Source organism: Lolium perenne, chromosome 5 (genome assembly GCF_019359855.2).
Source record: "Lolium perenne isolate Kyuss_39 chromosome 5, Kyuss_2.0, whole genome shotgun sequence".
In the NCBI taxonomy this organism is placed as follows: Eukaryota; Viridiplantae; Streptophyta; class Magnoliopsida; order Poales; family Poaceae; genus Lolium; species Lolium perenne.
The window spans coordinates 100,817,004-100,831,081 of NC_067248.2; positions in this window are offsets into that span (position 1 = coordinate 100,817,004).

Genomic DNA, 14,078 nt, shown 5'->3' on the forward strand with positions numbered 1-14,078 from the left:
ATGTAGGTGTTGTGGAAGTAGGAGGATCCATGTGGTCGACATGTCCATCTTGGAGCAAGCATGGTGAGATATCATCGTCTTCATGCACCATGTACATCTTCTCCATGAGCGGAAACTCGTCCTCCGTGGAACCTAGTGCAACATAAGAAGACACAAGCGAGGGAGAGGTTAATGTGTTAGCAAATGCGATGTCCTCCATGGACCTATCATCTACCTCTCTCGTCTCACTTTGTGTATCACTCATGTCCTCCAAATGGAAGCACTCAAACTCACATATGGGGTGGAAGTCACTCAACTCACTATCACTCTCGCTCAAGTGGGCTAAGTGGCTCTCATGCTCACATGGGATTGGTACCAACTCATCAATCAAGCATGTAGGAGTAGGTTCGACTTGCTCATCTCCATGCGCCTCCGTGGTTGAAGGGAACTTCCCATGCTCAACCATCTCAACTCCATGCGCCTCCGTGGGTGAAGGGAGAATCCCATGCTCTAAGTCATCCTCAAGTAGTGGCATCTTGGAGACTTGTGCATTGAGCTCGTCGAAGTAGAGCTTCTTGGCGCTTGGCGTTGTGCATTGCCATGCCACGTGACCCTTGGCCTTGCACACCTCACATAGGAGATTGGGACATTCCCGTGGAAGGTGGCCTTGTTGCTTGCACTTGTAGCATCGGAGTCCATAGGCATATGACGAGGTAGGGGCCATTGTGGTGGTGGCGCAAGAGGTAGAAGTCGCCTTATGAGGAAGGTCTTCATGTCGAGGCTCTCGTCTTCTTGCCTCATCACCATGTCTTGAGTGGTGTCGTCGAAGATCATGTGCGGAAGGATGTCGATGTAGACCATGAGGTGGTGGTGGTCGACGACGATCATGAGATGGTGTGAGTCGATGACGGTCCTTGCCTTGCCTAGGTGATGGCTCATGTTGGGGGCGCTCTTCATGCTCCATATGATGTCCATGACGTCGATGATCTTGTGCATAGGCACTCTCATGATGGCGCCTTGTGGAGCTCGGAGAAGTGTGTCGATGCCGAATATGTTGGGGACGCTCTTGATGATCCACATGATGATGCCATCGTGGAGGTCCTCTATCTTCATATGTAGCTCCATTCGCCAAGTAGGGGTATGTGGGAGCATCGGCGGTGGACATGGTGGGGTCGATGTCGTCCTCGTGATGGTGTTCCACCATGTCGTCCATGCTTGTTGAGCAAGTGTCGATGTAGAGCTCGTCGATGTCGTCCATGTTGGCGATGCTCTCGGAGCCATAGTCGGTGTAGAGCTCCACATGTTCCTCCACATCCGCGGTGCTTGAAGAGGTATCCTCCTCGAAGTGCTCCGTGTACTCCTCCGTATCTTCTTCTTCGCTATCCATGTTAGCACGACAAGATCTATATGGTGTATGTTAGTGGAAGAACACTACCTCGCAATCTTACCGTGGTATGACAAGATTGGGGTGATCCAACAAACTGAGAGTTAGAACAATTGTATCGGGCACGCACACAAAGACACACGCAAAAGCTAGCAAATATGGTGTTAGGTGAGTATGGTGGAAAGCCAAAAGATGAAATCCAAAATCAAGTTTGTTGTTAAGGGTGGGTAAGATCCAAAAACTCAAATGTCAAAGCGATGATCACTATAAACACGAAAAAGGTATGGAACTCACACACGGGATAAGCGGGGTTAGTGCGACCAAGGAATGAGCGGAAAAGTGTATGAAGCCCGAAAGCAAGGTTGCTCGGTGTCACACTAACACAAGGAGAGGCAAAGCTTTGGTTGCAAACAAAGAGACAACAAGATTCACACGCGGCCTCTCTTCTCTTCTCTCTTTGCTTAAAAGCTTTTTCTCTCTTGTATATGGTGGCACTTGCACTCGTTTTTATCTTTGGTGGCACATGGACACTTTTGTATGTATGGGTATATGGATGTATGGTGCTACTCGCACTCTTTTGCTCTATTGTGCACTTGCACTCTTTTTGTGTTTTGGCGGCTTTTTCGCGCACTATGTTAGCGTTAGCTCGCTTTTGCTATCTTGCCACACGAGTTTTGCTTAGAAGCTTGACTCCACACTACACACACACCTCACAATCGGGGCCACGTGCAATGTCTCGCAACACTAGATAAGCAATGCTCGATAGGATAGATCGCAAAAGAAGAGGGCTACAAGGGTACTGCAAGTTATACCTGCGATGGTGGAGACGGTGGTGGTGGTGGTCGGCGGTGGTGTTAGTCGATGTCGAAGACGTGTGCCCGGTCGGTGGTCCGGTCGGACCGGGTCTGGCGCCGGCTGCTCCGGTCTGGGGTCCGGTTGACCGGCTTCTGGGCCGGCTGGTCCGGTTGGCGGCCGGTTGACCGGGTTCTGCGCCGGACGGTCCGGTCTGGGGCCCGGTTGACCGGTTTCGCAACCGGATTTCTCGATTTGGAGCTTTCTCTCTCCTGTTCTTCCCCAAACCAAAACCAAATCGACCAAATCGAAAGGAAACGATGGAATTGGGGGCTAAAAAGTGGGGGAAATAGTAGATCAAGCACCTCAACACCAAATCCATGGACCAAAACCACTCAAAACGCAACCAAATCGCAGATCCATCCAAAGGCAAATTAGGGCTATTTTTTGGGGATTTTTGGGGAAAATTTTTAGAGACGAAATTGGGTGGGTGGGGGGTCGAATTCGCGGAAACCAAAGGCTGCTGATACCATATGTTAAGGTCTAAGACCCCGTGTGTGGCCCGATCTTGCGAATGACCCAAGAATCAAAGGGGGAACGAGAGGGAGAGGCGGAAGAACACGAAGAACGCGAAGAACACAACGCACACCAACCCGATACAATCGATACTTACCCTCGTGGCTCGATGGACCACGCCAATAGAATCACCACGGGAGAGACTCGAGGTAGAATCCCGGAGTGAGAGATCGGTGTTGAGGATGGAGGTAGGTGAGGGAGAGAGAGTGGGCTACACTAGAATCTCACTCACATAGATCCAATCATCCAACATGGGGTGCCTTGATACAAAGGGGATGAAACCCTAGGGAGACAAAGCTCAAAGTCATGTTTAAGCCTAAATCTTGTCTAACCAGCTATGGGGGCGAGCTGGGGTCTTATATAGGCATACAAGGCAACACAGGTCGAAAAGGTACAAGTTGGTGGGTCAAACCCGACGAATCCGGTTTGGGGCCGGTCAGACCGGGCTGTGGACCGGGTGGTACGGTCACTGGTCCGGTCGACCGGCCGCAAACCGGAAACCTCGCAGATTCCGTCCGGTTGGCTTCCGGTACGAGGCCTGGGCGCGCCCGGTCTGTGGCCCGGTCTGACCGGCCTCTGCGCCAGGCTGCCTGGTCTGTGGCCCGGTCTGACCGGCAGGGCCTCTTCCTCCCTCCTCTTCTTCCTCTTCCTTCTTCTCTTCTTCCATGCACCATGGGGGTTCCTTCTCTCTTGGTCCTTGTCGACGTCGGCACCTATAGACATCATGATGATAGGCATGAGGTAGCATACCATTCAAGTTGGTGTTGAGATCGACCATAGAGAGGAAGGAGTTCACCTTAACATATATGGCGGGGGTTTGTGTTGTTGGTCCACTTGGGGGACTCCTTGGCCATGGTGTAGCGTCGACGATAGGCAGGGCTGCATCAGCGGATGTGGAGGAACATGTGGAGCTCTACACCGACTATGGCTCCGCATGCATCGCCAACATGACCGACATCGAGGAGCTCTACACCGACTATGGCTCCGAGAGCATCGCCAACATGGACGACATCGACGAGCTCTACATCGACACTTGCTCAACAAGCATGGACGACATGGTGGAGCACCACCACAAGGACGACATCGACCCCACCATGTCCACCGCCGATGCTCCCACATACCCCTACTTGGCCAATGGAGCTACATATGAAGATAGAGGACCTCCACGATGGCACAATCATATGGAACCTCAAGAGCGTCCTCAACATGTTCGTCTTCGACACACTTCTCCGAGCTCGACAAGGCGCCACCATGAGAGTGCTTATGCACAAGATCAAGGACATCATATGGAGCATCAAGAGCGTCCCCAACATGATCGCCATCGACACGCTTCTCCAAGCTCCTCTAGGCGCCGCAAGCAACATGCCAAGTCGCATGAGCCATTATCTAGGCATGGCAAGGACCGTCATCGACTCACACCATCTCATGATCGTCGTCGACCACCACCACCTCATAGTCTACATCGACATCCCTCCACACATGATCTTCGACGACACCACTCAAGACATGGTGATGAGGCAAGAAGACGAGAGCCTCGACATGAAGACCTTCCTCATAAGGCGACTTCTACCTCTTGCGCCACCACCACAATGGCCCCTACCTCGTCATATGCCTATGGACTCCGATGCTACAAGTGCAAGCAACAAGGCCACCTTCCACGGGAATGTCCCAATCTCCTATGTGAGGTGTGCAAGGCTAAGGGTCACGTGGTGATGTGGCCTAAGGCCACGTGTGTTGCCCGATCTCACGAATTGACCGAGGGAAAGGCGGGGGAGAGGAAGAACACGAAGAACACGGCGATGAACACGATGAACACACGCAAACACACACCAACCCGATACAATTCCGGTTTACTCCCGATAGCCCGAACCACTATCCCGATAGAATCTCTCAAGGGAGAGACGCGCGGTAGAATCCCCGAGAGGAAGATCGGTATACGATCGGTGGAATCACACGAGTGAGAGACCGGTGGTAGAATCACAAGTGTGAGAGACTAATCATATAAGGAGTGCCTTGTACAATAGATTTGGGTAAATCTAAGGAGGGGGTTTCCCTAATCCCAAAGGGATGGTGGAGGCATGAGCCTAGGTTCTCTCAAGTTCAACTCTTTCTTAATGAAGGTGGGGGTGGGTGCCTATTTATAGGGAGCCACTAAAGAGGGGTAGTTTAGGCATACAAGGGGGGTACATGGGACTTGGCCCGAATTGACTTGGACGCATAGGGGGCGGATTGTCCGGCCTTAGTGGGGCGGATAATCCGAGCAGTCGTGCTTCATGCGCCGTCTCTTCTTGGCGACCTCGGGCGCTCTTCTTCCTTCTTCTCTTCCATGCCTCCGTGACCTCGGCCTTGAGTGTGGTTCTTGTCGTTGATGTACATGATGCGGTAGAGACCGAAGGTCGGGCTGCATCATCTCCCCCCACTTGAAAAAGAGTCGTCCTCGACGATGAGTCTTCATGAATGTGTAGAGGAGGTAGATGACACCAACGCTTGAATGTCCCTTCACTTGTCAAGAGCCCTATCAATAGCACAAGAAAAGCAAAGGAGCAATCAAAGCGTAGCCAAAGTTCAATGGATTTAGCAAGAGAGCTCAAGTAGAAGGAGGTCACCTTAACAAGATGTCGGTGTGCTCTCATTGAGAGATCTTGTGTAGTTGAAGTATGTGGGTGAAACCACTCATTGGAGCTCACTTGTATCATGCTCTCAAGAGCTCTTTTTGTCAACTCGTGCTCAATCGAGGTTGACATTGGAGTTTGGGTACCTACACACATGTTAGACAACAAGAACAACGTGTGTGCATGGTATATGAACACATCATCCATCATGATGCGCCATTTCTTTTGCACCTCACCATTAGCGGTAAGCAAGATATTATAGTACACATGGTGAGTATGCGGGGAAAACTTAGGAACATGCTCAACATGGATATATGCAAAGTCTCCAAAAGGTGAGAGAGCTATGGGGGCAATCTCATTCACAAGCATATTAACATCATTGCAAACCAAGCATTGGAAAGAGCAATTATTCAACATTTTGGTTGCACTAATGGGAGAATATTGCAAGCATGTAGCACAAAACATGTTTAAAATTTTATCATGGTTGTCAAAAAACCTAGGGAAAGAGCAATTGGTCATCAAGGTTGTCACAACACAAGCATCAATGTCCTCATTGCAATCAACACATGGGAAAGAGAAATTGTTCGACAAGTTGGATGCAATGGGAGATATATTGAAACACTCATAGCATGGCATGGTCATGTTATTACAAGCAATCAAGTCCACATGATCAACCATGTTATCAAGCAAAGCATCACATGGGAAAATGAAAGAAGCATATGACATAGTATTTGTATCATCAAGATCATGCATGCACTCATCAATCTTCATGTCCACTAGTGGGATCATGGCATCATCAACACCCATATACATACCTTTGTAGTCCCGCTCATATGAGGTAGGTGTTGTGGAAGTGGTAGGCTCCTTGTGGCCTCCATGTTCATCTTCAATCAAGCATGGTGTGATATCATCATCTTCATGCACCATGTACATCTTCTCCATGATCGGCGTCTCGTCATCCATGGAACCTAATGAGACACAAGGAAACACACTAGAGGTAGAGGGTAAGATGTTAGAATTGAAAATGGCCTCACATGACCTATCAACTACCACTCTCATCTCACTTGGTGCATCACTCATGCTCTCGAAGTGGAGGCACTCAAGCTCACATATAGTGGAATCGCTCATCTCACATATAGTGGAGTCACTCATCTCACATATAGTGGAGTCGCTCATCTCACATATAGTGGAGTCCCTCATCTCCATGGCAATGGCGTCGTCGATGTCCGAGCAACCTAGCAAAGAGGAAGACAACACAAGAGGAGTAGAGGTTAAGTTGTTAGAAATCCAAGTGTCCTCACTCAACTCATGGGGTGTGTCACTCATGCTCTCAAGGTGTTTGAAGTATGCGTTGCACTCGGCTTTATCTATGGGTGTCATTTGGGCTTCTCGAGCATCTAGCTCGGCGAAGTATGCTCTCATCTCGGCTTGCTCTAGTGGGGTCATCATGTGTATCTCTCACTAGGATAGGTGTATATGTATGGTGGAAGGAAAACTACACAAGTATCCCACCTATAAAGAAAGTATCGGAGAAATGGTTCAAGTCAAGAGCAAAGTCGAAATGTATCGGGGTTACTCACACACACACTCAAAGCACACACGAATGGCTAAGAACTCTATATGTGGTGGGTAAGGGGTGGATAGCAAACGAAAAAGATCAACGGAAAAGTCTATTGTCAAATGTGGGTAAGATCCAAAGTCAAATGTCAAAAGTGGTGATCTATGTCAAGGAAACACGGAAACACACACAAGGAAGAACAATGGGGTTAGCGCGACCAAGGAAATGAGCAAGTGACAAAGATGGTCCTAACGAAGACTATATGCTCGGCGTCACGCCAACACAAGAGAGACCGTAGCTTGGTTGCACAAGATAGAAGCAACAAGATTTGCACAAGGGCCACTCTTCTCTTATCTCTCTTAGTGCTCACAAACTTTGCACTCATTTGTATCGGTGGACACACACTCTTTTTCTATTCCTTTTTCTTTTTCTCTTTTTTTTTCACTCTTTTTTTCTATGCTTAGAAGCTTTCTTTTTCTCTATGTCACACTTTTTCTTCTTTTGTGTATCTTTCTCACCGAGCTTGCTTCGGAGCTTCGCTCAACACAACGCACACACACCCTCTCACGGTCGTGACACTTGTGCAATGCTTCGCAACACTCGGAAAGCTACTCTCGATAGGATAGGTACACAAAGAAAGAAACGGGGCTACAAGGTGTGAGGCAAGTTATACCTATTGACGTTAGGCGGTGTCAAGCACACGAACTTGCGATGGCGAAGTGGTGGTGACGATGGTGTCGACGATGCGCCGGAATCCGGGGTGCCGATGCCGTTGTCGCGGTGTTGATGTAGGCGCGGAAGCGGTTCTCACGGACCAAAGGCACTCCAAAACGGAAACCGGGCAAATTAAGTCAATGCCCGAAAAGTAGGGTCAAAACGAGCGGTTAAAAGTTGGTGTCCAAAAATCGTCAAAAATTAGACGTAGACTATGTAGAGTCGTTGGAGGGTGTTGTTAAAGTTTGGAGTCAAACGGGCGCCGGAAAGTTGTCAAAGTTTGGGGCAAAAAAATGGAGTCAAAAGGGCGAAATTGGTCCAGAACCCGGTCAACCGGATTCCTGGCCGGACCATCCGGTGGCCGCCCGGTCTCGCTCCGGTCCGAGCAGTGTTATCCGGCGTGCTGCCCGGTTTGGGTCCGGTTGACCGGATCGCGCGTGCGAGGCGAAGCTGGGCGAGCGATGCGCGGCAGGGGCGTCGCGTGCTGGCTGCAGCGTGGAGCGGCCTGGACGGCGGTCGGGCGGATATGCTAGGTTGGCGAAAATTTTGCGCGAAGTGGAGCTGCTGTTTGCGTGAGACACAGGGAAGCAGAAATGGAGAGCGTGGAGGTGCGGGCGTGCTTGATGCTGTGGATTGGGCGCGGCGCGGGGCCAAGGCAGCGGCGAGCTGCTGCAGATGCTCAGGCGTGGATTGCGTGGGCCAAGGCAGGGCCGGCGCTGTGAGGCGAGCGGGGGAGCAAGGAGCAAGGGAGAGCTGGCCGTGGCCAGGGATCGAGCGCGGCGCGCGCTAGGCAAATGCGGAGCGAGGCGCGGCTTGCTGCTGTGCGGCGTGCTGTGGCGGTTGATGGTGAGCTGCGGTGTGAGGCGAGCCAAGGGCAAGTGGCGGCGCGGCTTGGCGGAAGGCGAGGTGGGCACGGGGCTTGGCTGCTGCGGGCGGATCGAGTGCGAGCGGGGCAAGCAGAGGTGGAGCGCGCGCGGTAGGGGATCAGTGCGTACGGGTGTTGACCCTGGAATCGGGATGAACTCGAGCCCGACGAACACAAAGAGGAAAAGGGCTCAAAGTCCCTCAGATCCGGACGAAATTCGACGAATTTGATGTGGAAAAGATGGGGCAAACGTAGATCAGCACCAACAACATCAAATCAAATGACCAAAACCACAAAAAACTCAACAAATTCGGAGATCAAATTTCGAGCTATTTTTTGGGGCAATTTTTGGGAAATTTTTTTTTTTTTGGCGAAAATTGGAGAGATTTGGGGGTCAAATTCGTGGCAACCTTTGCTCTGATACCATATGATGAGGCCTAAGGCCACGTGTGTTGCCCGATCTCACGAATTGACCGAGGGAAAGGCGGGGGAGAGGAAGAACACGAAGAACACGGCGATGAACACGATGAACACACGCAAACACACACCAACCCGATACAATTCCGGTTTACTCCCGATAGCCCGAACCACTATCCCGATAGAATCTCTCAAGGGAGAGACACGCGGTAGAATCCCCGAGAGGAAGATCGGTATACGATCGGTGGAATCACACGAGTGAGAGACCGGTGGTAGAATCACAAGTGTGAGAGACTAATCATATAAGGAGTGCCTTGTACAATAGATTTGGGTAAATCTAAGGAGGGGGTTTCCCTAATCCCAAAGGGATGGTGGAGGCATGAGCCTAGGTTCTCTCAAGTTCAACTCTTTCTTAATGAAGGTGGGGGTGGGTGCCTATTTATAGGGAGCCACTAAAGAGGGGTAGTTTAGGCATACAAGGGGGGTACATGGGACTTGGCCCGAATTGACTTGGACGCATAGGGGGCGGATTGTCCGGCCTTAGTGGGGCGGATAATCCGAGCAGTCGTGCTTCATGCGCTGTCTCTTCTTGGCGACCTCGGGCGCTCTTCTTCCTTCTTCTCTTCCATGCCTCCGTGACCTCGGCCTTGAGTGTGGTTCTTGTCGTTGATGTACATGATGCGGTAGAGACCGAAGGTCGGGCTGCATCACGTGGCATGGCAATGCACAACGCCAAGCGCCAAGAAGCTCTACTTCGACGAGCTCAACGCACAAGTCTCCAAGATGCCACCACTTGAGGACGACTTAGGAGGCGATGGAGTTGAGCATGGTGAGCATGGGATTCTCCCTTCACCCACGGAGGCGCATGGAGTTGAGATGGTTGAGCATGGGATGTTCCCTTCAACCAAGGAGGCGCATGGAGATGAGCAAGTCGAGCCTACTCCTATATGCTTGATTGATGAGTTGGTACCAATCCCATGTGAGCATGAGAGCCACTTAGCCCACTTGAGCGAGAGTGATAGTGAGTTGAGTGACTTCCACCCCATATGTGAGTTTGAGTGCTTCCATTTGGAGGACATGAGTGATACACAAAGTGAGTTGAGAGAGGTAGATGATAGATCCATGGAGGACATCGCGTTTGCTAACACATTAACCTCTCCCTCGCTTGTGTCTTCTTATGTTGCACTAGGTTCCACGGAGGACGAGTTCCCGCTCATGGAGAAGATGTACATGGTGCATGAAGACGATGATATCTCACCATGCTTGCTCCAAGATGGACATGTCGACCACATGGATCCTCCTACTTCCACAACACCTACTTCACATGAGTCGGCCTTCAAAGGTAACAACATAGGTGTTGATGATGCCATGATCCCACTAGTGGACATGATGAGTTATGAGTGCATGCATGATCTTGATGATACATTTGCTACGTCACTTGATTCTTTCATGTTCCCATGTGATGCTTTGCTTGCTAACATTGTTGACCATGTGGAATTGATTGATTGTGATAACATGAACATGCCATGCTATGAGAGCTTCAATTTTTCCACCATTGCTTGCAATATGTCGACCACTTGCTCTCTACCATGTATTGCTTGCAATGATAATGACAAGGATGACATTAGCTTCCGCATGCTTTGCCCCACATGTTTGCACTATTCCATGATCCTTGCATCCAAGATTGCGAACAATTGCTCTTTCTTATGCTTGGTATGCAAGAATGCTTATTTTATTGTTCACGAGATGGCCCCCATAGCCTTCTCAATCTTTGATGATCATGAGTCACCACATGCCATGAATGCACCTTCTTGCCATATGCACCATCGCCATGCATTTCATACTATCTTGCTTGACACTAATGGTGATGTGCACAAGACATGGAACATCATGATGGATGATGTATTCATCTACCATGCACACACGCTTTTTGTCTTGTTTCTTCCATGTGTAGGTACACGGACGACCACTTCCACCGCTACGGAGCATGATCTCACGAAACACGCAATTGAGAGCTACCCCATCAAGGACCTAACCCGCGGGACTCACACCAAAGGGTATGTTTCCCAACGCCTTCGCCATCGTGTGTTTCCGACATTTCTTGTCGAGCTTCCGGTTTGGTCCAATTCCTCGTCACCTCTTTTGCTTCTTATGCAACATCTCTTGACACATCTTGTTGGCACAATGGTTGTATGTATTGATGACACCATCATACACTCCGAGAATCTCAAGGATCATGTCATACATGTGAGAGACACATTATGCACCTTGTGCCACATGCCACACCAAAAGTTGCTCTCCTTTGGATTTCCCATTTCACCTTTGGCATTTGCAATGGATTCTTTGACACTTGAGGAAACCCATAATAGGCTCACGCCAACCATACTTTCCCAAGCTAGAGGTCCCCATAGCTTTGCCATTGCACATAACAATTTTGCCCCAAATTTTGCCGCCGATACTTGCCTTTTGATTGTTCCATTTGTGTGGGACAATGCTACACACCACATTTTTGACACCTTCCAAAGCAAACTTTTACTTGCACAAATTTTTTTCCTACCACATTTTGAACACATCGACACTCTTTTGATCACCATTTTTGCCCAATGCCTTTTGGAGAAACGACTTGATGCTTCGTATTTGATTGAGAGCCTCTTGTTCGCCGGTCACCAAATTGGCATCCACAAGCTTTCCTTTTGCAAGTTGTTTGTCCCCTTGTTCTTCTTCGACCGAGACTTGGCCCCTCCACCACTACATGGGAGACCCGTTATGGACTACAACAAAGACGCCTGCACTACGACGAGCATCCCTAAGGACACAAGGGCACCTATACAAGTCCTTACCGTCTACCTCATCGGTGAGGAGGAGCAAGAGTCGAGGACGACTCTTCCCCAGGGGGGGGGAGATGATGTAGCCCCGGTCACCGACGTCGCTACACCAAGACCATCAAGTGCAACCCCGCCTATCGTCGACGCTACACCATGGCCAAAGAGTCCCCCAAGTGGACCAACAACACAAACCCCCGCCATATACGTCAAGGTGAACTCCTTCCTCTCGATACTCGACCTCGTAGATACCTTGGATGGAATGCTACCTCATGTCGGCATGTTATATGTCATTAGGTACAAGAGTCATCGAGGACCGGAGAGGAGGAACACCCATGGTGCAAGGAAGCAAGGGAAGGGAAGAGGAGCCATTCATCATGGTGCAAGGAAGAAGGAAGAAGGAAGGAAGAAGGAAGGAAGAGGAAGAAGAGGCGAGAGGAGGAAGGCCGGCCGGTCCCAGGGCCGGTCAACCGGGCCACAGGCCGGCCCACCCGGCCCCAGGGCCGGTCTGACCGGGCCCCTGACCGGCCTGGCCGGTTTCGACCGGAATCCCCGCTTGTGCCATCCGGACGCATTCCCGGGGCTTCGGGAGCCTCGCCCGGTCACAGCCCGGCCCAGAATCCGGTTTGGACCGGATGGCCCGGTCCCAGACCCGGTCGGACCGGCCCCTGGACCGGATTTCACGGGTTTGACCCACCAACTTGTACCTTTTCGACCCATGTCGCCTTGTATGCCTATATAAGACCCCAGCTCGCCCCCATAGCTGGTTAGACAAGATTTAGGCTTAAACATGACTTTGAGCTTTGTCTCCCTAGGGTTTCATCCCCTTTGTATCAAGGCACCCCATGTTGGATGATTGGATCTATGTGAGTGAGATTCTAGTGTAGCCCACTCTCTCTCCCTCACCTACCTCCATCCTCAACACCGATCTCTCACTCCGGGATTCTACCTCGAGTCTCTCCCGTGGTGATTCTATTGGCGTGGTCCATCGAGCCACGAGGGTAAGTATCGATTGTATCGGGTTGGTGTGCGTTGTGTTCTTCGCGTTCTTCGTGTTCTTCCGCCTCTCCCTCTCTTTCCCCCTTTGATTCTTGGGTCATTCGCAAGATCGGGCCACACACGGGGTCTTAGACCTTAACAATTTCGCTCAAAACAAATTGGTTTTTCTTGGTTTTGTGGTTTCCGCCAACGGGATTGAAGTTGATTCTTCCAAAGTTGAGGCCATCCACAATTGGCCCACTCCCACAAATGTTGGTCAAGTTCGAAGCTTCCATGGACTCGCCGGATTTTACCGCCGCTTTGTGAAAGATTTTAGCACCATCGCTTGCCCTTTAAACGAGCTTACAAAAAAGAATGTTCCGTTTGTTTGGGGCAAAGCACAACAAAAAGCTTTTGATGAATTGAAAAAGAGACTCACCGAGGCACCACTACTTGTTCTTCCCGATTTTGCTAAAACATTTGAGATAGAATGTGACGCGAGTGGCCTTGGAATCGGTGGTGTCCTCATGCAAAATGGAAAACCCGTGGCATATTATAGTGAGAACTTGGACGGCGCACGCCTCAACTATCCTATTTATGACAAGGAACTTTACGCTTTGGTTCGTGTTCTTGAAGTTTGGCAACATTATCTTTGGCCAAGAGAGTTCATTATTCACTCCGACCATGAATCTTTGAAGTATTTGAAAAGTCAACACACTTTGAACAAAAGACATGCAAAATGGGTTGAGTTCATTGAGTCCTTTCCATATGTAATCAAATACAAGAAGGGCAAGGACAATGTCGTTACGGATGCCCTTTCCCGCAAGCTCACCCTCTTACTCACTCGTTTGGATTTCCATGTGTTGGGTCTTGATGAAATCAAAGAACAATATGCCTCCGATACCTTCATTGGCCCAATTTTTGCAAAGTGTTCCATTGAAAAGGGCATCGATGATTTCTATTTGCACCAAGGATTCTTGTTTAAGGGCAACAAACTTTGTGTTCCAATGTCCTCGCTTCGCCTTTTTCTCTTACAAGAATCGCATGGTGGTGGTCTCATGGGTCACTTTGGACGAGAGAAGACATATGCCATGCTATCCACTCACTACTATTGGCCAAGAATGTACCGAGACGTGGAACGCCTTTGCCGCCGGTGCACAACATGCTTACAAGCTAAGTCCTCTTCCAATCCATGTGGTCTTTATACACCATTGCCTATTCCTTATGCTCCTTGGTCCGATATAAGCATGGACTTTGTACTAGGATTACCTCGAACTAAATATGGTCATGATTCAATCTTTGTGGTAGTGGATAGATTCTCAAAAATGGCTCATTTTATACCATGTTCCCGAACGGATGATGCTTCACACATTGCCTCCTT